This window comes from Coregonus clupeaformis, chromosome 25 (genome assembly GCF_020615455.1).
Source record: "Coregonus clupeaformis isolate EN_2021a chromosome 25, ASM2061545v1, whole genome shotgun sequence".
Classification (NCBI taxonomy): Eukaryota; Metazoa; Chordata; class Actinopteri; order Salmoniformes; family Salmonidae; genus Coregonus; species Coregonus clupeaformis.
Genome location: NC_059216.1, coordinates 10,249,911 through 10,274,198, shown reverse-complemented (window position 1 = coordinate 10,274,198; position 24,288 = coordinate 10,249,911).

Below are 24,288 nucleotides of genomic sequence, written 5' to 3'. Positions count from 1 at the left end.
CCCCTGCCTCAGATGAACCAGTCGTTCGCCCGCCTCTCGACCCTTAGGCGGGTGATCAAAAACGTCCCGAAAGAGGCGAGCAAACTCCCCGTAGTCCTCCAACGCGGTACCTCCCTCGTTCCACACCGCGTTGGCCCACTCCAGGGCTCTCCCACAAAGGCAGGAAACGAGGACGGATACCCTTCTCCCGCTCCCAGGGCGCCGGCCTGATGCTAGAGAAATACAACTCCAGATGGAATCCCTTACATCGCGCCGCCGTCCCATCAAACGCTGGTGACCGGGATATCTGGATCCCTCCAGGGGCTGGGGTGTAGGTGGCTGGATCCGGTTGACCAGCTGGTCTCAATAGATCGGATCCTCTCCCCTCTCACCTGAAGAACCCGATCCATCGCTTCCCCCAAGCTGGCCAACATTGAGGAATTCTCCTGGACCCTTGCCACAACTCCAGGCATGTGGTCGTCTCCTGCTGACTCCATATCAGATCAGGTGAGTGATTCTGTGACGAGGTGTGAATGAATGCTCCAACACCATACCATGCTGAGTTATTACCACATGCTCCAACACTATAACATGCTGAGTTATTAACACATGCTCCAACACTGTAACATGCTGAGTCATTACCGGGGAGGAAGAAAAGTGTACATAATGAACATCTATAACATAAAGAATATAAACTTGTATGATACTTCATTTAAGCATACTCCACAACATTGACATTATTCTGATTCTGCAATATCAAATGGATAGAAAGTGAAATCTGTCTCGCTCTCTTTCTCTCTCTCTCTCTCTCTCATATCAGTATGTGTGCTCTCTCTCTCATTCTTTCTCTCTCTCTCTCTCTCTCTCTCTCTCTCTCTCTCTCTCTCTCTCTCTCTCTCTCTCTCTCTCTCTCTCTCTCTCTCTCTCTCTCTCTCTCTCTCTCTCTCTCTCGCTCTCTCGCTCTCTTTCTCTCAGCAACTAAACTTGACACAAAGGCACAATAAGCTTGTGATTAGATAGGTTGTGACTTTAAACACTTACCCCAAAAAATAGAATGATCTCTCTCCGTCTCTTTCTTGCTCTCTGTCACTGTCTATCTCTTACCTCTATAGAACTGCAGGCCTGGGTGAACTCAGGCTGAACCGGCCCAGCCTGCTAGGGTTTTATGATCGACACATCATGGTCAGTCACCCCAAACCTGCGCTGGTTGGCAAAGTGGCGTCAAGTGGTTAGCAACACAAGACAAACTACCGAGATACGATATTGAACTCTTGAACCAATCGCAAATATATATAGTCACTGAGAGTGCGTTATCGCTCAAAGTCTCTCTTTCTCTCACCTCTCTATGTCTCTTTCTCCATCTGTCTCTGTCCCGTCCCCCCCCCCCCTCTCTCTGTCTCTCAGTAAATAAACTTGGCACAAAGGCACAATAAGGTTGTGATTAGATAGGTTGTGACTATAAACACTTACCAAGAAAATGAGATTCTTTATTGACAGTGATAGGGAGAGTCTGGATGTTGTCCTCCCAGTTCAGCACAGCTCAGTTTTCCCCTGGGAGAGGTGATGATGTTAAGGGGTTGGGGAGGGCTTCCCCCTGCTCTCACGCACCCCTAAGAACAGTCGAAGTCACAAGTGGAGGACAAGAATGAAATCCCCTCGGTTCCATTCTGGCTGACCTCAAAGGTCATCAGCCAGGCAGTGACCCCTGCTGATCCAGGTTTCAACTTAGAAAGATTATTTTTCTAGTCAGTAAATAGGTTGTTTGTATACAGATTGAAAAGGCTTTGAATTATATGTGTTTCCTGTGAAAAAAATGGGAAACCAGTCACTTTCCTCAGAGAAAAGGGAACTTATTATTACGCTGCTTTAAAAATCCACCATGACCCTCTCTAGAGTAAATATAAAGGGCTGCCTTAGAATGTTATTATGCATTATCATCTCCTCCTGTCTCATCCTCCACTCTTCTCTTTCTCACTCTAAATAACTTAACTCGGTTATACAAGTCTGCTGTGAGAATCACTACACCATATCTAATTGAAATCACTCTGTTGACCTTAAAAAGCATTAGAATGGCCCGACACAGGCAGCTCCATGTTGTTGTAGACAAGAGAAGAACGGCAGCATGGCCAGCCAGTAATACCTCTCTCTCTCAGTCTCTTGGTTTGTAGGAGTATTCATTCGATATCCTGCTGCAGCATTTGAATAATGAAAGCTGCATGTAGCAGCTGGGTCTCTGAGACTGAGAAACAAGGAACTCTCTCTATCTCTTTCTCTCTCTTTCTCTGTTTTTGTCCTCCAACAGCTCCACTCACGTGGTTCTCACACCCTGAAACCTCACGCTCTCAATCAGGCCCATGTGGTTTCAGAGCACTACAATGGCCTGGCCCATGCTATACACTCTCCAGACTGGAGCGTTGTTAGTGTTGTTGCTAGGACAAGGCTGCTTGTGTTTGACTTGAAGTGGATCACCACCCTAAATGCACATGAGCATCACTACTGATAAAGTTGTAGTAAATAGTCATCTTGGCTGCACAAATACAGTATGTGTTATGGATTTGATGGATTAATTCAGAATATTGACAGATAATCTACATAAATAGCATGTGTTTACGCATTGCACATATGAATGTAGCCCTGTTGGTAAGCATGTGTTAGGGATAGGGTGGCTGTTTGGTACTCTGTTGATGTCTCAAGGTTAAACCACTGAGGTCTATCAATAAAGGGTTAATGACATGACCTTTTACAACCCCAGAGTAAAGCATGTTTGGGAATCCCCTACACAGAGTAGTAATCCTGCAGCACATCTTAAACACACAACCCCCAGCCCTGGCTCTGGAAGCCCCCAAAGAGCCCTGAGGGCCTCAGGAGAGGGGACACACATTACTTACTAGATAACACTCTTAAAACCCTCCTCACAGCTACATGGACTGTCATGTCAGTTAGTAAAGTGGCCATTTTATCTGGTAAACAGACTGTAATTTGCCATGGGGTAGATTAAGTGTTATGTTGTTGCTTTGGATTAAAGGAGTGAGATTTAAATAAGCACCACTCTTAAGCATGGGAACTGTCTGGTTGAGCTCCTTTTTGGCGATATGTTATAATAACTTACCATCTACAAGGACTGAAATAGCTTCACTGCGTGCATATCCTTTACTTCATTTTAACTAAAGTACTATTTGTCCACTTACTGTACGGATGTTGGCAGTCCTGCTTGTTTTTTCCTCAATAATTACTGTAGTGGTAATTCTGAGGCTCATCTGAACAGTTAAACTAAACAAGCTGATGTCTCCTCCACTGATTCAGCCCCTCATTACTGGTAGAGGGAGGGAGGGAGGGAGCGGCGCCCCCGTGAGTCTGAGGTAATCACGCGATTGGGATAATGACCCTGTATAAAACACAAACTCAATGTTTATGCCACTTGCCAGAGGGAAGCCATTAATGCCTTGATAATTAAAGGTAATAAGGGCCTGCTGCAGTGCTGCCTGCTGCCGGTGGGACCGGCTGACCTCGACTTGATCTCTAACATGCTATGAGCTTCAATTAGAGACTCACTATCTACAAACATGTTTTCACAGCTACATGCAGCATTAAGTTTCATAGTGAACCATGATGCTCCTTGATCCTTTAGTGTGGAGGAGATAAGCTGACGGGTTTGACGGTTGTATAAAGAGTGTGAGTGTTGTGAGTGTTGCTGGCTGGTAAATCGCTCCTTTCCCAAGCCCTCAGCAGCAGACGCATAAACCACCCTCTCTTGAGTGATGTGACATGTGTAAACAAAAAGAGCTTTTGTGATATAGGCTATAAATAATTCATGAAAACAAACACAGTATTAGTTTCACTCACAACTACAGTCAGGAAATAAATGAATAACTGTTCAGCCCAACAGTAGGATAATAGTAGTAGATTATATTGACCTTGGGAAGAGTCTCAGAGTTCCTGACCTCTGTGTGGTGAAAATATCCCCAGCCCAGTCAGTCACACAGTGAATCAGGACTCTGTGGCTATGAAACAATAACAACGGACCAAAGAGGGAGAGAGAGAGAGAGAGAGAGAAAGAGAGACAGAGAGAGAGAGAGAGAGAGAGAGAGAGAGAGAGAGAGAGAGAGAGAGAGAGAGAGAGAGAGAGAGAGAGAGAGAGAGAGAGAGAGAGAGAATGAGAGACAGGGAGAGACAGGGAGAGCAAGAGAGCGGAGAGAGAGAGAGAGAGAGAGAGAGAGAGAGAGAGAGAGAGAGAGAGAGAGAGAGAGAAAGAATGAGAGAGAGAGCACACATACTGATATGAGTAATGGCAACCAGCTGCTTGTGCTGTTCTCTAAAAATAAACACACATGTGGGACAGGTGTGTGTGTGTGTGTGTGTGTGTGTGTGTGTGTGTGTGTGTGTGTGTGTGTGTGTGTGTGTGTGTGTGTGTGTGTGTGTGTGTGTGTGTATGTGTGTGTGTGTGTGTGTGTGTGTGTAAGCACAATGATGAGAGTTTGTGTTGGTTTGGGTAGAGGCTAGTTGCATGGCACTTGCACTCTGCTGTTCCGATTATTTTTGTCTGCTATTGTGTTATACTGTACAGTATGTACAGGTCAGTGATCAGAAATACACAATATAAAACCAAAGTATTATACCTCAGGCTACCAGCTGCAGTTCTCTCCCCATCTCCAGCTCTCAGCAGGGACTCCTTCTGGAACATGAGCAGCAACATGATCTGCAGAGGTAAGACCAAAACCCAGAGCAGCAAAAACAATCAGCTAGGGTATACTGGGAGTTAAGAGCGGGCCCTGGGCCAATAATAACAACTCTGTCATCGTCAAAGAGAGAGAGAGTGAGAGAGAGCGAAAGGAGAACGACAGAGAGATGGAGAGAGAGAGGGAGAGAGAGAGAGAGTGAGAGAGAGAGAGAGAGAGAGAGAGAGAGAGAGAGAGAGAGAGAGAGAGAGAGAGAGAGAGAGAGAGAGAGAGAGAGAGAGAGAGAGAGAGAGAGAGAGAGAGAGAGAGAGAGAGAGAGAAGAGAGAGAAGAGAGAGAAGAGAGAAGAGATGGAGTGAAGAGATGGGTCAGGAACAGAGGGAGTGAGAGTATGAGTGTTTATCAGTGAATAGGTTGATATGGGATGTGATATGGGATGTTTGTGATGTGAAGTGTGACTGAAACTAGAGGGGGTCATGTGTGACCACAAACCCAACCTCATGTTCTGATGACACATTCCCCAAAATAACCACCCCCTCCACACACACACACACACACACACACACACAAACAGAAACGGATGGTGTGATTCTCACATAGCTACTCTTCTATGGAACCATGAAGTTAGTCATAGGCTTGTATTTGCCACAGATAATATCACACCACCCACTCTCCAGACAACCACTCTCTGTACACAGTTATATGTGTGATACCGGTTGATTATGAAATAATACACACACACACACACACACACAAACACACATACCCACACACAAAACAAACTTTGTGATATCCTGTTTTCCTATGAAGCTATCGCTCTAAAAATAGTGCATTGGCTTGTTATTGCAGTTCCACTAAAGGGATTATGGAGGCCTCTCTCATTGTTCTCTCTGGTTTCCTGGGGCTCAGTGGTCTTTCTGTCTGTCTGCCTGCCTGCCTGCCTGCCTGCCTGCCTGCCTGCCTGCCTGTCTGTCTGTCTGTCTGTCTGTCTGTCTGTCTGTCTGTCTGTCTGTCTGTCTGTCTGTCTGTCTGTCTGTCTGTCTGTCTGTCTGTCTGTTGATCTGTCTGTCTGTTTATCTGTCTGCCTGTCTATCTGTCTGTCTGTCTGTCTGTCTGTCTGTCTGTCTGTCTGTCTGTCTGTCTGTCTGTCTGTCTGTCTGTCTGCCTGTCTGCCTGTCAGTATGTCTATCTGTCTGCCTGTCTGCCTGTGTTTCTTTTGCCATCAACACCTTTTCACCCTCCTAGGCCTTCACACCTGATCTGCTGTGTACAGTACTCAACTGCATTTGTGTAGTATGTAGTCTATGAGTATGCACTGCATACCATTCCTGTTCCATAGAATACTAATCCCACCACAATGCAGTAAATGTGCAAGGCTTGAGTTCCACTCATAACGCAAAGAATGCTCTGTGCATTCAACCCATGACTGGGATATAGTATGCAGAGACTTTGCATTGAGTGACATAGGAGTATTATCACATTTGAGACAGGTCATAAAGTCAGCCACTTGTGTGGATACCAAGGCAGAAGGTTCAAAGGGCAGAATGCAGGTCACAGTGGTAAAAGTAGGACAGGGTGGTTCTCTGGTCTGCTCTGTAGGAACTCTCCCACTGTTTGACTGACTGCTGTGAGTGTCTTCACTGACCAGTGACCCAGATTACCAGCAGGCAGCCTCATGACTGTCTAGGAGTTACAGTTATCTTCTCTACACAACAACAGGGTCTCTCATGAGGATATGGTAAACTCGGTGGTACGACTACATGTCATACTTCAGCTTTTACTGTAGAGCTCGAAGAAGTGACCTGAAATAGACATGCTGTGCACAGTGTGCAGCTCTGCAAACCCACAGTCTATCATATCTGGGGTCTTCTGCTGTAGACATCAGAAAAGATGGCTTACTTACAGAGCGCTTTAATGGTCTTATACATGTAAACCATGACCATGTGCAGTACTTTGTGGAACTGACTTCACCTAAAGATGAATACTATGCAGCAGTCATCTTCTATTAGAGAAAAATGGCTGGCTATTATAATTGTTATTTATTTTTATTTAATCTTTATTTTAACAGGGAAGACATATTGAGACCTAGGTCTCTTTTGAAAATGTGCCCTGTGCCTGCAGAAAGTATTCAGAGCCCTTTACTTTTTCCACATTTTGTTACGTTACAGCCTTATTCAAAAATTGAATAAATTGTTTAGACACCACCCCTCTCTCAGATGGTTGAGAGAATGCCAAGAGAATCTCAAATATAAAATATATTTTGATTTGTTTAACACTTTTTTGGTTACTACATGATTCCATATGTGTTATTTCATGGTTTTGATGTCTTCACTATTATTCTACAATGTAGAAAATAGTAAAAATAAAGAAAAGCCCTTGAATGAGTGGGTGTGTCCAAACTTTTGACTGGTAGTGTATATATATACGTACTAAAATAAAATAAAACACAGCCATTGGAAGCACAAATAAAACCTCACAAATCACCCATAGTGTAGGAGCCTGTTCTCTCAGAGGGTAACATCCAACGTCCGGATGTTTCTAAACAACACCTGGGGGTTATGGATATCTAACTGTAGCTGAGTGTTACAGATGTGTGTCAGTAAGCCTGTTGATATGAATTATCATCACGGCAGGAACACAGGACATCCTGCCTGGCAGTAGCTCACTGGACTCTGACACTTACTAGCCAAGCAAAGGAAAAACATATTACTTTCAACACAAGAAAAGTGCCTGTTGTTTAGCATATTGTATTTGGTGATAAAATGCTGATGCTGTTCAAAACAACCACTACAACTAGTTGCACCACTTCTGCTGTGGTGGTTTAGTAGAATATAACCGTTGAATAGATTTATGTACACACATATTGAATGAAACTGTAAACCGTAGTCAACATGGGAAACTGCCATCTGTTGAAGATATTTTTTCTCATTTTTCTCTCGCTCCCTCCTTCCTTCTGACCGTGCTGCTCAGCCCAGGCTGTTTTTCTTTCACAGTGGGTGAGTGGCAGCCTCGACCCCATGTGACGCTGAGCCCTGCTTCTGCTGATGTCAGTATCTTGCTGCAGATTTACCCTTGTGGAGTTTTAAACGAAGCCCCAGCCCCATGCGAGCCCTGAACCCAGCCCCAGTCCCACTCAGCCCTGAACCGAGCCCATGCAGCCCTGAACCCAGCCCCATGCATATCTGAACACAGCCCCAGCCCCAGCCCCAGCCTCATGCAGCTCTGAACCCAGCCCCATGCAGCCCTGAACCCAGCCTCAGCCCCATGCAGCCCTGAACCCAGCCCCAGCCCCATGCAGCCCTGAACCCAGCCCCAGCTCCATGCAGCCCTGAACTCAGCCCCAGCCCCATGCAGCCCCGAACTCAGCCCCAGCCCCATGCAGCCCTGAACTTAGCCCCAACCCCATGCAGCCCTGAACCCAGCCCCAGGCCCATGCAGCCCTGAACCCAGCCCCAGCTCCAGCTAGTCCCAGCCTCAGCCCCAAGTGGACTGCTTCACCCCACTTATTAAAGGGCCAGTACACAAATGGCAGCCAGTGAGCACAACACACTACTCTGTAATATAATTTTTAATTCACTCACTTAAAAAAAAATCTATGTCTCTTATCCTGGTCTCTTTCTGTTTCTAGCTCTTTTAGTAAGAGTGCATTCCATAACAACGGCTTTACTATATGGCTTGAAGCCATCCACGTTAATGCCATGTAGAGAGGAAAGAGAGAGAGTGAGCCAGCAAGTTAAAGAGGCTAAACAGGATATCCTGTGTTGCCCTCTCTCTCCCTGCCTCTCTGAATGAAACAGAGTGTGTAGGAGGACGGAGCCATGCTGTGGGTTATGAAACCAACTCATAACTTGCCATCTTATCACTGTTATCTGCTTGGACTCTCTCATTCAGACAGACTTCTGTACTGGGCTCATTAACATATTTCAATGTATCTACCTCATTTCTATGACAAAGCCAGAGGGTTCTGCACACAGAACAAGGTCTTACTGAGTTACCCCATTTCACTGTTTGATGTATGTTATGTTTCTAAAACAACCAGCTTTATCTGGATGTCAAGTTGATGTATTTCTTCTGGGAATTTGGTGAGAGCAGGAGACAAGACAAAGGGAAGCACATTTTGTTTGTGTCACTGTAGTAGGGTCTAGTGTGTGAGTGTATGTGTGTGTGTGCGTTTGTGTGTGTGCATGCGTGCATGTGCGTGTGTTTGTGTGTGTGTGCATGCCTGTGTGTGTGATGGTATGTGTGAATATACACATCATATCTAATTGTGGTTACACCTGTTGTCAGGTCTGACTTGAAAAGAGAGAAGAGACCAACAGACAAAATTGATGATGCATGAATGATATCTCCAGTATAAATGAAAAAAATATAAACGCAACATGTAAAGTGTTGGTTCCATGTTTCATGAGCTGAATAAAAGATCCCAGAAATGTTCCATAGGCACAAAAAGCTTATTTCTCTCAAGCGTTGTGCACAAATTTGTTTACATCCTGTTAGTGAGCATTTCTCCGTTTCCAAGATAATCCATCGACCTGACAGGTGTGGCATATCAAGAAGCTGATTAAACAGCATGATCATTACACAGGTGCACCTTGTGCTGGGGACAATAAAATGCCACTCTAAAATGTGCATTTTTGTCACAGAACACAATGTCACAGATGTCTCAAGTTTTGAGGGAGAGTGCAATTGGCATGCTGACTGAAGGAATGTCCACCAGAGCTGTTGCCAGAGAATTTAATGTTCATTTCTCTACCATAAGCCTCCTCCAACGTCGTTTTAGAGAATTTGGCAGTATGTCCAACCGGCCTCACAACGGCAGACAACGTGTAACCACGCCAGCCAAGGACCTCCACATCCGGCTTCTTCACCTGTGGGATCATCTGAGACCAGCCACCCGGACAGCTAATGAAACTGAGGAGTATTTCTAATGAACTTATCATCTGCAGCAGAGGTAACTCTGGGTCTTCCATTCCTGTGGCGGTCCTCATGAGAGCCAGTTTCATCATAGCGCTTGATGGTTTTTGCGACTGCACTTTAAGAAACTTTCAAAGTTTTTTCCGGATTGACTGACCTTCATGTCTTAAAGTAATGATGGACTGTCGTTTCTCTTTGCTTATTTGAGCTGTTCTTGCCATAATATGGACTTGGTCTTTTACCAAATAGGGCTATCTTCTGTATACCAACCCTACCTTGTCACAACACAACTGATTGGCTCAAACGCATTAAGAAGGAAAGAAATTCCACAAATTAACTTTTAAGAAGGCACACCTGTTAATTGAAATGCATTCCAGGTGACTACCTCATGAAGCTGGTTGAGAGAATGTCAAGAGTGTGCAAAGCTGTCATCAAGGCAAAGGGTGGCTATTTGAAGAATCTCAAATATAAAATATATTTTGATTAGTTTAACACTTTTTTGGTTGCCACATGATTCCATATGTGTTATTTCATAGTTTTTATGTCTTCACTATTATTCTACAATGTAGAAAATAGTAGAAATAAAGAAAAACCCTTGATTGAGAAGGTGTTGTAAAACTTTTGACCGGTAGTGTATGTCATTGTTAGAATCAGACAGTATCTTTACCTAACCAATCTCCTTTATGTCTGGAAAACAATCATATGGTCTAATAACTTTGAGGTTTTCTGCTGACAAAGTCTAGCTTTTTGTGATCCAAAGTATTTTAGGAATACTACTACTTCAGTCCCCTCCAAGATATTGAGTAGATTTTGCAACAGACAGTTTGTGCACCAGACAAAAATAAATGACATACAAGTGTCTGCATAGTGGATGAGTATTTGGACAAAGAGTGGATCATCTTAGTCAGGACATCCCTTCAGCAAACACACCATCCCTAAACCCTCATGTCTCCCAGTCTACGTACATTGAGTCTGGCCAGAGTGGAGGCAGAGCATCAGTTTGTCCCCTGCCCACACCTGACAAAACTTTATTACCAGTGAGTGAGTGTGCCCTCTTGACCAGTGTGTGTAAAAGGGTTTTGTGTGTACAGCTGGGTTAGGGCCTGTCACACACCCCACCTCCCCGTCCTAAAGGCACCAGGCCTGGGTACAGACTGCTCATAAAGAGCCTCTTATCAGAACTAGCCCCACACTGTTGTTCTGCTAGTAAACATCAGGGAAGACTCTGGGACTCTAGAAATTAGGCTGTAACAAGGATTTAGGGAACATATATTTCTGTGCTTTGTCCAACTCTATGAGAACATTATTTTCCCAGGAAAGTTGGTGTTATTTATAGTACCTCAAATCAACTCAATCAAAAATGAATTTGGGTCTCTGTAAAGACAACCATTCCCTTCACTGACCTAGTCAACAACAACATCTTGTCTTAGTTTTCATTTTAAAGTGGCATATTGTTGATAGTGCCAGATTAATGTCTTTCTTGGAGGCTGAGTAAAGTGAATGTGTCAAGTTAGACCTTTCTTATTCTGCTCTTCTAATTGAATCAGCCAATCAGAAGATGATTCAGGAGAGAAGAGTTGATCATGTTAATGTTACTCCGTCCTCTCAAAATAATACATGTATCAAAGAAGTCATTATCTAACACTGGTCCCAGCTTCTGGCTGTAAACTACTACCCCATCATGGGGTTCTCATTCAAGTTTTTATTAGAATATACTGAATTAGAGAGGGTGTGTGTGTGTGTGTGTTTCTTGCAGAACATCTTGGTCATCACTCTTCCTAATGCTTCTCCAAACAGGTTACAGCACAGTGGATGGGTAGACTGAAAAAAACCCAATGTACAGTCACATCGACCAACCAACAGGTCAGCTGGATGAAACCCATGGCAACCTTTAACTAACCCACATTACAGGTAGCAGTGCATCAACAGTGCACAGTAAGCAACACAGACCAACACAGCAAAACTGGTTCATAACAACAAATAACAAAACATTTAACAGATAACACGGGGTCTTTGAAAAAGTCTGAGTGTTTGTCATTCTCTTTATTACTCTCTCTCTCTCTTTCTCGCTCTGTCTCTGTCTACCTCCCTATTGAGGCAGAGAGGTTGGTTGTCTTGGCGTCTGTCCAGCCCTTCAACCCTCCTGGGCCCAGTCTGAAAAGCACAGGAGATTACTCTGTCATCCAGGCCAATCTCAATGGAGTTTGCCTTATTGTTTTAAATCATAATGAACTCCTTATGAAAGTAGAGTCCAACTCTCTTTCTTTCTTTCTTTCTTTCTTTCTTTCTTTCTTTCTTTCTTTCTTTCTTTCTTTCTTTCTTTCTTTCTTTCTTTCTTTCTTTCTTTCTTTCTTTCTTTCTTTCTTTCTTTCTTTCTTTCTCTCTCTCGCCCTCTCTCTCTCTCTCTCTGTCTCTCACGTTCAAACAGAGTATTACTTCCACTCCCTCCCCCAAGTGAAAGGAAAAGAGAAATAAATATTATTGTCTCTTCATCACTCTTTTGATTTCATTTTTTAATGCCCTCATGATGTTTTCTATGATGTTTCATATTGTTCAGAGGGCACTGATCAGCAGGGAGATAACACTCTGAGGTACAATAGGTGAAGTGGGGTACTGGGGGTAAAGGGGGCAAGGGATAGGAGGCAGTTGCTAGAGGGGGAACTGTTGCTCTTGGCGCAGGTCAGAGAAATCTGATCCAAGATCAGTGACGATGGACTTCAACAATAATATGAACCGAACAGGGTCATTTCAGGATACATGGACGATAATGTGTATGCTGGATCCAGAGGCTTGTCCCTGAGCACTCTTTCTACTGTTGTAGGGCTGCTCTCACACCTTATCTAACCAGAACCTTGAGCATAGGTGGGCTTTGACTGGGACTAAACGTTTAGTAATTTGCCACCATTTTGTTTAACCCCCTGTCCTGGGAGACCACATCCATATGGCTCCTCTCTAATATGTTATTGACTTTCTTCCCTGCTCTCCTGCTGCTGTAAGTCTTTATTGGAACAGTCAGCAGGGCTTTAACCAGCCCAGTCACACCACTAAAGCACAATTAAGATAATCAGCATATAATGCCTACAGTCATTACAGAGGGCTCTTAAATGACAGAACATGTGACCACAATATGTGACTCATCTGAGAGCACACATGTGCAAATAAACACACACACACACACACATGCACACACGCACACTCACGCACACACGCACACTCTCACACATCTCGCATTGACACCTGAGGGAACATTACTGTAAATCTCACATATGCTGTAGGGCCCAACACCAGTTGCCTGCTCCGACATGTTCTTCTGACCTCAGATTAGAGTCAAGCCTTAGTAGAGCCATGCATGTGAACTGATAATGTAGCTCTCACTTTGTCAATAGCTCTAAACTGCTGCTTATAACATTAAATTTGTAAAAACATTTCCTAAATGTCATCTGATCCTTTTGGAAAGTCACACATCACTGCCATCGTCAGATTTTCTGGTTAGGATTGATACAGTCTTTACTAATAGAGGTGTGATTGTCATCCATTCCTTTTGAAAGAAGTTTGTCTTTGGGCTTATGTTGCTTTTCTTCAGCAGCAACAGTACCAGTACAATGTGCAACATGAAAGGTACCACTTCAGAGAGCTATTGAGTTTTCAATTTCAACATGTACCTCCTGAGACGCTGACTCGCTGTCAGAGCCGAGAACAAAGACCTCCATCCGCCTGGCTGCTGCTGGGAGGTGTGTGTGTGTGCGTGTGTGTGCGTGTGTGCGTGTGTGTGTGCGTGCGCGCGCGTGAGGAGATATAGTTTTCCAGGTTGCTGTTTATCGTTGTTTGGTCTCCAACCTGACCACCGATCCATTCTGTGTTGTTGTTTTGTGTTGCTGTTACTGTGCAATGATTACTGTTGTCACTCACTGTGTCGCTGAGAACAATCACCTTGTATTAGCTGCTGAAGTCATATGTAAGCATTGTCATTTAATTTTGTCATTTAACAGACGCTCTCGTCCAGCTGAGTGACATTCATCTTAAGAGAGCTAGGTGAAACCACAACATGTCACAATCGTAGCAAGTACATTTTCCCTCAACAAAGTAGTTATCAGCATAGTCAGTGCTGGTATATATGTTTTTGGGGGTGGGGGGATTTAAGATACTCAACATGTATGTACAGTATCTATATGTACTGTATGTACTATAACTGAATCACATGGCCTCAGGGAGTGTTAAATATGTTTTTATCTGACCACAGAATCCACGCTGGAAAAGATAGGCAGAACGACACTTCTTCAAATACAGGCTTTCACCCCATTAGGGTGCTCTTACACACAAACACGCACATACACAAACACACACATGCACATACACAAACACATGCACACTCAAACACAGTCAGTGTGCACATGTACGCTCACTCAGTATGCACTCACTAACTGTAAGTCGCTCTGGATAAGAGCGTCTGCTAAATGACTAAAATGTCAATGTAAACACACGCACACAAACACTGTACATACAGATTTCTCACCACCATAAAAGCACTGATGCAGTTATATGGTTTGCGGTCCATATTTTACATTTTAGTCATTTAGCAGACGCTCTTATCCAGAGCGACTTACAGTTTTTTTAGTGAGTGCATACATTTTCATACTGGCCCCCATGGGAATCGAACCCACAAACCTGGCATTGCAAACGCCATGCTCTACCGACTGAGCTACACGGGACTAGCATATCACACAACACAACCTCTGACCTCTGATATCCTAACAGCTCATATACCAGAGGAAAGGAAAGACAGTGAATTTAAGTTGAAAACAGAAATCCTCAACATCATTTTTACTGGATCGTAATTTCAGCTCATTCACACTAATTTTGCTCATCCTTTTATGTCGCCCCTTGGCGTGGAGACAAAGAGCTTCAAAGAGTGCAGTCGACCCCAGTCCAAACCACAGACCGCAACCCCCAGCCATCAGGACTGGACTGGTAAATCGCCTCAAAGATGGACACATCAAAGCAAGTGCCGGTGTGTGACCTGACCACAATGACACTGCAGGGGTGGAGCCCAAACAACCTCTTTAAACAAAACTCCCCCCAGCTATGACTGTGCAGGTCACTGACTGGACAATCAACAGCCAAGAAGAGAGTGAGAGGAGGATGAGGAGGAGAAGAAGGGTGAGGGTTTCTCTACTCTCCTCTCACACCTGCAGTCTACTCCAGAAATGTCCTTCCTTCTCTCTCTCTATCTCTAAGTTCCTCTCCTGTCTATTTCCATACGCTCATCTTCTCCTCACCTTCCTTTAATTTTCCTATCCTCCCCCTGTCTCCCTCCCTCTCCTCATCTGGGAAGCATTAGCAGGGCTGGTGTCAGGCATGTTTCTGATAGCGGAGGAGCAGTGCCAATGGAAAACTCTCCCCTTGCCCAGAGCCCAGACCATAGCACAGCAACACGACTGGGATGAACTGTCAAGGCCAATACAAGAAGACTGATGTGGAGACAGGCAGAGAGAAGGGAGAGTGCTGCAAGGACTTGTTCCAGCTGTTTGTTGATACATGGCTTTCTCCATAGCTAGGAAGGCAGGCAGGCAGGGTGAGGAGTGGTGGAGGAGAGGCGCTGAATGATGGCGGAGTTACCTGTCAGTCAGTTTAGTGCATTAATCTGTTGACAAGTCTAGCTCCCCTGCTCAAGCACTCCCAGAGTGCTCCGCTACTCACAGCAAATTGGCCGTCGTCTCCAGTCAGAGTTGACTGAGATCTGTGGGCTGAGCTGTTACCTGGGGCTAGGCAGGCAGGCCGAGAAGAGAGGCGAGGAGAAGGGCGGGCTCCTTTTGCCCAGCTCCTAAATTACAGCCCTGCTCATCTCACTGTGCCCGAGGCCATATGTGTACAAATACAGACAAACTCTCTCTGTCTCTGTAACCACACACACACACACACATGCACACCAACCCTCTCTGTCGCTTGCTTTCTCATATACACACACACCCACTTATCTTTGAACACAGTGTCCTAGATTAGCAGCTATATAGTGGCCTTGGATGTCCTCCCCCTGAGACATTTGCTGAAATTATCCCATAATGGCTTCTGGCACTAAACTCTCCCTATTCTACTCTACTCTACTCTACTCTACTCTACTCTACTCTACTCTACTCTACTCTACTCTACTCTACTCTACTCTACTCTACTCTACTCTACTCTACTCTACTCTACTCTACTCTACTCTACTCTACTAGCCTGGGCTCACTATGTTCCCAGGGGGAGGCCACAGGGCATTCCCATGCACACACTCCATAAACATCACAGACACACACACAAACACACAAACACACACTCCCACCTCCTCAGATCCGCAACAACTGCTGTCCAGACCCCAATAGATCAGACCGTGTGAAAGGCATGGTGGTCTATTATTCCCATTCAACATGGGAGCCTGCAGTGTTTTACAAGTCTTTATGCTTTGTAAGAGCATTCACTAGACATGTATCACACTGAAGTACTTTCCTTGTGTAACTATATGAGAAAACATGGTGGCATCATATTTATAAAGCTCTCATTACCCCATCAAACAATTAGCTATTGAAAAACCCTTGGAAACCAAGATAAGCATATTCCTGGACTAAAAAGTACACCACTCTACACCGTTCATCTCTACAGTGGTGTGTCTATTCCATGTCAGGTCATCTCTACAGTGGTGTGTCTACTCCATGTCAGGTCATCTCTACAGTGATGTGTCTATTCCATGTCAGGTCATCTCTACAGTGATGTGTCTATTCCATGTCAGGTCATCTCTACAGTGATGTGTCTATTCCATGTCAGGTCATCTCTACAGTGATGTGTCTATTCCATGTCAGGTCATCTCTACAGTGATGTGTCTATTCCATGTCAGGTCATCTCTACAGTGATGTGTCTATTCCATGTCAGGTCATCTCTACAGTGGTGTGTCTATTCCATGTCAGGTCATCTCTACAGTGATGTGTCTATTCCATGTCAGGTCATCTCTACAGTGATGTGTCTATTCCATGTCAGGTCATCTCTACAGTGGTGTATCTATTCCATGTCAGGTCATCTCTACAGTGGTGTGTCTACTGTCTATCTATGCCATTACAGGTAATCTCTACAGTGGTGTATATTGGTGTGTCTATGCCATAGTGGTCAGCTCCATAGTGTAACAGTGGTGTGTCTATGCCATAGTGGTCAGCTCCATAGTGTAACAGTGGTGTGTCTATGCCATAGTGGTCAGCTCCATAGTGTAACAGTGGTGTTTCTATGCCATAGTGGTCAGCTCCATAGTGTAACAGTGGTGTGCTATGCCATAGTGGTCAGCTCCATAGTGTAACAGTGGTGTGTCTATGCCATAGTGGTCAGCTCCATAGTGTAACAGTGGTGTGTCTATGCCATAGTGGTCAGCTCCATAGTGTAACAGTGGTGTGTCTATGCCATAGTGGTCAGCTCCATAGTGTAACAGTGGTGTGTCTATGCCATAGTGGTCAGCTCCATAGTGTAACAGTGGTGTGTCTATGCCATAGTGGTCAGCTCCATAGTGTAACAGTGGTGTGCTATGCCATAGTGGTGTGTCTATGCCATAGTGGTCAGCTCCATAGTGTAACAGTGGTGTGTCTATGCCATAGTGGTCAGCTCCATAGTGTAACAGTGGTGTGTCTATGCCATAGTGGTCAGCTCCATAGTGTAACAGTGGTGTGTCTATGCCATAGTGGTCAGCTCCATAGTGTAACAGTGGTGTGTCTATGCCATAGTGGTCAGCTCCATAGTGTAACAGTGGTGTGCTATGCCATAGTGGTCAGCTCCATAGTGTAACAGTGGTGTGTCTATGCCATAGTGGTCAGCTCCATAGAGTAACAGTGGTGTGTCTATGCCATAGTGGTCAGCTCCATAGTGTAACAGTGGTGTGTCTATGCCATAGTGGTCAGCTCCATAGTGTAACAGTGGTGTGTCTATGCCATAGTGGTCAGCTCCATAGTGTAACAGTGGTGTGTCTATGCCATAGTGGTCAGCTCCATAGTGTAACAGTGGTGTGTCTATGCCATAGTGGTCAGCTCCATAGTGTAACAGTGGTGTGCTATGCCATAGTGGTCAGCTCCATAGTGTAACAGTGGTGTGTCTATGCCATAGTGGTCAGCTCCATAGTGTAACAGTGGTGTATCTATGCCATAGTGGTCAGCTCCATAGTGTAACAGTGGTGTGTCTATGCCATAGTGGTCAGCTCCATAGTGTAACAGTGGTGTGTCTATGCCATAGTGGTCAGCTCCATAGTGTAACAGTGGTGTGTCTATGCCATAGTGGTCAGCTCCATAGTGTAACAGTGGTGTGTCTATGCCATAGTGGTCAGCTCCATAGTGTAACAGTTGTGTGCTATGCCATAGTGGTCAGCTCCATAGTGTAACAGTGGTGTGTCTATGCCATAGTGGTCAGCTCCATAGTGTAACAGTGGTGTGTCTATGCCATAGTGGTCAGCTCCATAGTGTAACAGTGGTGTGTCTATGCCATAGTGGTCAGCTCCATAGTGTAACAGTGGTGTGTCTATGCCATAGTGGTCGGCTCCATAGTGTAACAGTGGTGTGTCTATGCCATAGTGGTCAGCTCCATAGTGTAACAGTGGTGTGTCTATGCCATAGTGGTCAGCTCCATAGTGTAACAGTTGTGTGCTATGCCATAGTGGTCAGCTCCATAGTGTAACAGTGGTGTGTCTATGCCATAGTGGTCAGCTCCATAGTGTAACAGTGGTGTGCTATGCCATAGTGGTCAGCTCCATAGTGTAACAGTGGTGTGTCTATGCCATAGTGGTCAGCTCCATAGTGTAACAGTGGTGTGTCTATGCCATAGTGGTCAGCTCCATAGTGTAACAGTGGTGTGTCTATGCCATAGTGGTCAGCTCCATAGTGTAACAGTGGTGTGTCTATGCCATAGTGGTCAGCTCCATAGTGTAACAGTGGTGTGTCTATGCCATAGTGGTCAGCTCCATAGTTTAACAGTGGTGTTTCTATGCCATAGTGGTCAGCTCCATAGTGTAACAGTGGTGTGCCATCCATGCCATGTCTGTGGGCCTGCAGTCTGACACATCAAACAAAGAGGAGACATTTGTGTTTAATTAAAGCTAAGCTCTCTGACAGTCTAATTGCTTCCAAAGCTGCAGCCTCTCTCTTATTGTTCTCCGGACACATCAAAGACTCATACAAACTGTTTTCCTTTTCTTCTAATTCCTTCAAAAACCATACAGTCACGGGATGGACCTATCGGCAAGGTTGTTGTTTTCTTGTCTCCACCCCTATCCCCCATACACACACTCTTTACTGTAATGTGGAGCAGGTCTCATGGTGACCTCATAGTGGGTTTGATGTGGCAGAGGGTGTCAAATTAGTAACCTGAGTCAGCAACTACAGTTGTTGTCCTTTACTGGTCCTTCACCTTGACTTCACTGTGTTGGTACCCAATCTAAACTATTGGTTGTTGTTGGTAAAACAAAGTATACCAGCATGAACCATCAATCACAACATTATCATACATTCTAACATTATACAATCATACTTTTCATTGTGCAAATCACACCCCACTTCCTCTCTCAGTGTCTGTGTGTGTGTACACGCGCATGAATGCATGTGTGTATGTGTATGTCTACGTCGTGCATGAGTGTGTGTGTGTGTGTGTGTGTATGTGCATGCATGTGTGTACACTACAACTCCAGAAGTCTACTCTCTTTGATGTCCACAAAGTAGTGCCCACATGTCCAGCCCCACTCTGCCAGGAAATTCCAACTGGGTCCCCCAGGAGCCCCACTGGCTGCTGAGAGAAAAAGGCTCTTTTTGATGTTCTAAAGAGGGACGATCTCCAATGTAATTTAGCCTTTCATCTGCTCCTTCTTTTGTCTGTGATTCTTCCAGACTTTGGAAAAGTTAGCAACCTTTTCACAAGTCCAAAGTAATATCATACAGCTTTTAAAAAATAAACAGCTCCTGAGTGAGAAGGGAAGAACATCCAAAAACAATAGACCAAAGGATTGGGCATTTGCTGGCTCTCACCCTGTCATCATGTTATCCATCATCAGTAGTATACAGTAACTATTTTGTTTCATATAAGTAAATGTTGCAATCAGATCAGAGTAATGTGCATACATGTGGTATTTGTAGGGTTTTGGCTATTATACACTAATACAAGTTTCAAATCACAAACTATCCACAAATCCACAATTGGGTCTCACTGTTAACACTATGGACCTAGTAGTTCTGTTCTACAAATGGAGAAACTCTTACTCCAGATCTATCATCTTACTCCAGATCTAACATCTTACTCCAGATATAATATCTTACACCAGATCTAACCCCTTACTCCAGTACTAATATCTACTCCAGATCTTTTTCCAGAACTAACATCTTACTCCAGATCTAACATCTTACTCCAGATCTAACATCTTACTCCAGATCTTACTCCAGATCTAACATTTCTATTGTGGAAAAAGGCTACTGGTACAGGTCTGCTCTGGAGAGTAAACACTAATTCCACTGAAAAGAAACCTGTTTGTCAGGATTCATAAGCGATTGCCGAAGTGACCAGGCACAAACAGCTGTTTTGTGTTGCCCTCCACTTGCTCTGTGTTGTATTAATCACCAATTGCTTTACCCTGCTGATTTATGGTCCAGCGCAGTAACAGTCCTACTGCGGACCTGGCATCTTTTCACTCCCTCCTCTCTACATTTTCTTCATCTGTTTCTGCTGCTGCCACTTTCTACCACTCTAAATTCCAAGCATCTGCCTCTAACCCTAGGAAGCTCTTTGCCACCTTCTCCTCCCTGCTGAATCCTCCTCCCCCCCTCCTCCCTCTCTGTGGATGACTTCGTCAACCATTTTGAAAAGAAGGTTGACGACATTCGATCCTCGTTTGTTAAGTCAAATGACACTGCTGGTCCTGCTCATACTGCCCTACCCTATGCTTTGACTTCTTTCTCCCCTCTCTCTCCAGATAAAATCTTGCGACTTGTGACGGCCGGCCGCCCAACAACCTGCCCGCTTGAGCCTATCCCCTCCTCTCTTCTCCAGACCATCTCCGGTGACCTTCTCCCTTACCTCACCTCTACTGATCAACTCATCCTTGACCGCTGGCTATGTCCCTTCCGTCTTCAAGAGAGCGAGAGTTGCACCCCTTCTCAAAAAACCAACACTCGATCCCTCTGATGTCAACAACTACAGACCAGTATCCCTTCTTTCTTTTCTCTCCAAAACTCTTGAGCGTGCCGTCTTTAGCCAACTCTCTTGCTATCTCTCTCAGAATGACCTTCTTGATCCAAACCAGTCAGGTTTCAAGACTGGTCATTCAACTGAGACTGCTCTTCTCTGTGTCACGGAGGCTCTCCGCACTGCTAAAGCTAACTATCTCTCCTCTGCTCTTGTCCTTCTAGACTTGTCTGCTGCCTTTGATACTGTGAACCATCAGATCCTCCTCTCCACCCTCTCCGAGTTGGGCATCTCCGGCGCGGCTCACTCTTGGATTGCATCCTACCTGACAGCCTTGGCGTGACCCTGGACAACACCCTGTCGTTCTCCGCTAACATCAAGGCGGTGACCCGATCCTGTAGGTTCATGCTCTACAACGTTCGGAGAGTACGACCCTGCCTTACACAGGAAGCGGCACAGGTCCTAATCCAGGCACTTGTCATCTCCCGTCTGGATTACTGCAACTCGCTGTTGGCTGGGCTCCCTGCCTGTGCCATTAAACCCCTACAACTCATCCAGAATGCCGCAGCCCGTCTGGTGTTCAACCTTCCCAAGTTCTCTCACGTCACCCCGCTCCTCCGCACACTCCACTGGCTTCCAGTTGAAGCTTGCATCTGCTACAAGACCATGGTGCTTGCCTACGGAGCTGTGAGGGGAACGGCACCTCCGTACCTTCAGGCTCTGATCAGTCCCTACACCCAAACGAGGGCATTGCGTTCATCCACCTCTGGCCTGCTGGCTCCCCTACCTTTGCGGAAGCACAGTTCTCGCTCAGCCCAGTCAAAACTGTTCACTGCTCTGGCACCCCAATGGTGGAACAAGCTCCCTCACGACGCCAGGACAGCGGAGTCACTCACCACCTTCCGGAGACATTTGAAACCCCACCTCTTTAAGGAATACCTGGGATAGGATAAAGTAATCCTTCTACCCCCCCCCCTTACCCCACCCCACCCCCCCAAAAAAATTAAAAATAAACATTGTAAAGTGGGTGAATGCACCAATTTGTAAGTCGCTCTGGATAAGAGTGTCTGCTAAATGACGTAAATGTAAATGTAAATGTAGTAGAGACCATAGCGTTTGCCTGGCTGTTTGCTTTAGCACGCAATTGGATTAATGTTCAACAGGCTGGTGTTTGGCTAAAGGGCAGATAGCTTTTCAAGTGGGCAACTCCCCCACCTCTCTCTCGCTCTCTGTCTCTCTCTCTCTGTCTGTCTCTGTCTCTCTCTCTCTCTCTCTCTCTCTCTCTCTCTCTCTCTCTCTCTCTCTCTCTCTCTCTCTCTCTCTCTCTCTCTCTCTCTCTCTCTCTCTCTGTCTCTCTCTCTCTGTCTCTCTCTCTCGGTCTCTCTCTCTCTGTCTCTCTCTCTGTCTGTCTCTCTCTCTCTCTCTCTCTCTCTCTCTCTCTCTCTCTCTCTCTCTCTCTCTCTCTCAATTTAAGGGCTTTATTGGCATGGGAAAGGTATGTTAACATTGCCAAAGCAAGTGAAGTAGATAGTAAACAAAAGTGAAATAAACAATAACAATTAACAGTAAACATTACACTCAGAAGTTCCAAAAGAATAAAGCCATTTCAAATGTCATGTTATGTATATATACAGTGTTGTAACAATGTGCAAATAGTTAAATAAACATAAATATGGGTTCTCTCTCTTTCTCTCTCTCTCTGTCTCTATCTGTCTCTCTCTCTCTGTCTCTCTCTCTGTCTCTCTCTCTGTCTGTCTGTCTGTCTCTCTCTCTCTTTATCTCTCTCTTTATCTCTCTCTGTCTCTCTCTTTATCTCTTTATCTCTCTCTCTGTCACTCTGTCTCTGTCTCTCTGTCTCTGTCTATGTCTCTGTCTCTGTCTCTGTCTCTGTCTCTCTCTCTCTCTCTCTCTCTCTCTCTCTCTCTCTCTCTCTCTCTATAGGGTCGAAGATTTTGAGCCTTAAAAAAAGATCAGATAGAACAAGAGCAAGAGAAAGCAATGTCAAGGGTCACTTTTCCATCCATGAAGTATTGATATGGTGTGCCTCAGGCTGTGAGTGACTCAGGCTGTGAGTGACCACATATCTTTCCTAAACCACAGGGGGGTGGAGCCAGGGAAGTTTATGGGTATGACAGACAGGGGCATGTTGACCCTTGAGAACATTAGGCTGGTCACTGTTGACTCTCCAAGGGCAGGGTTAAATGGGTTAAAAGAGCCCTTTATAACTCTACCCATAATCTTAACACTAACACAAATTAAATCAAATCAAAGTTTATTTGTCACCTGCACGGGATACAGCAGGTATAAAGAGTACAGTGAAATGCTTGCTTGCAAGCGCTTCCTTAACAGTGCAGTAAACTAAATCATATAAAATAAAAACACATGAGAAATCAAAATAGAAAAGTACACATGCGAATAAAATAAATACACAGGAGAATCTACACTATATACAAGGTGACAGTTGAGGTAAGGCCATGTTCACTATACAGTTCCTTCAGAAAGTATTGACACCCCTTGATTTTTTCCACATTTTGTTGAGTTACAAATGGATTTCATTGTAATTTTTTGTCAACGATCTACAGAGAATAATCCATCCGTAAGGTCAAAGTGGAAGAAAAATACCCATAACATGATTCAGCCACCACCATGCTTGAAAATACACTGCTCAAAAAAATAAAGGGAACACTTAAACAACACAATGTAACTCCAAGTCAATCACACTTCTGTGAAATCAAACTGTCCACTTAGGAAGCAACACTGATTGACAATAAAGTTCACATGCTGTTGTGCAAATGGAATAGACAACAGGTGGAAATTATAGGCAATTAGCAAGACACCCCCAATAAATGACTGGTTTTGCAGGTGGTGACCACAGACCACTTCTCAGTTCCTATGCTTCCTGGCTGATGTTTTGGTCACTTTTGAATGCTGGCAATGCTTTCACTCTAGTGGTAGCATGAGACGGAGTCTACAACCCACACAAGTGGCTCAGGTAGTGCAGCTCATCCAGGATGGCACATCAATGCGAGCTGTGGCAAGAAGGTTTGCTGTGTCTGTCAGCGTAGTGTCCAGAGCATGGAGGCGCTACCAGGAGACAGGCCAGTACATCAGGAGACGTGGAGGAGGCTGTAGGAGGGCAACAACCCAGCAGCAGGACTGCTACCTCCGCCTTTGTGCAAGGAGGAGCAGGAGGAGCACTGCCAGAGCCTTGCAAAATGACCTCCAGCAGGCCACAAATGTGCATGTGTCTGCTCAAACGGTCAGAAACAGACTCCATGAGGGTGGTATGAGGGCCCGACATCCACAGGTGGGGGTTGTGCTTACAGCCCAACACCATGCAGGATGTTTGGCATTTGCCAGAGAACACCAAGATTGGCAAATTCGCCACTGGCGCCCTGTGCTCTTCACAGATGAAAGCAGGTTCACACTGAGCACATGTGACAGACGTGACAGAGTCTGGAGACGCCGTGGAGAACGTTCTGCTGCCTGCAACTTCCTCCAGCATGACCGATTTGGCGGTGGGTCAGTCATGGTGTGGGGTGGCATTTCTTTGG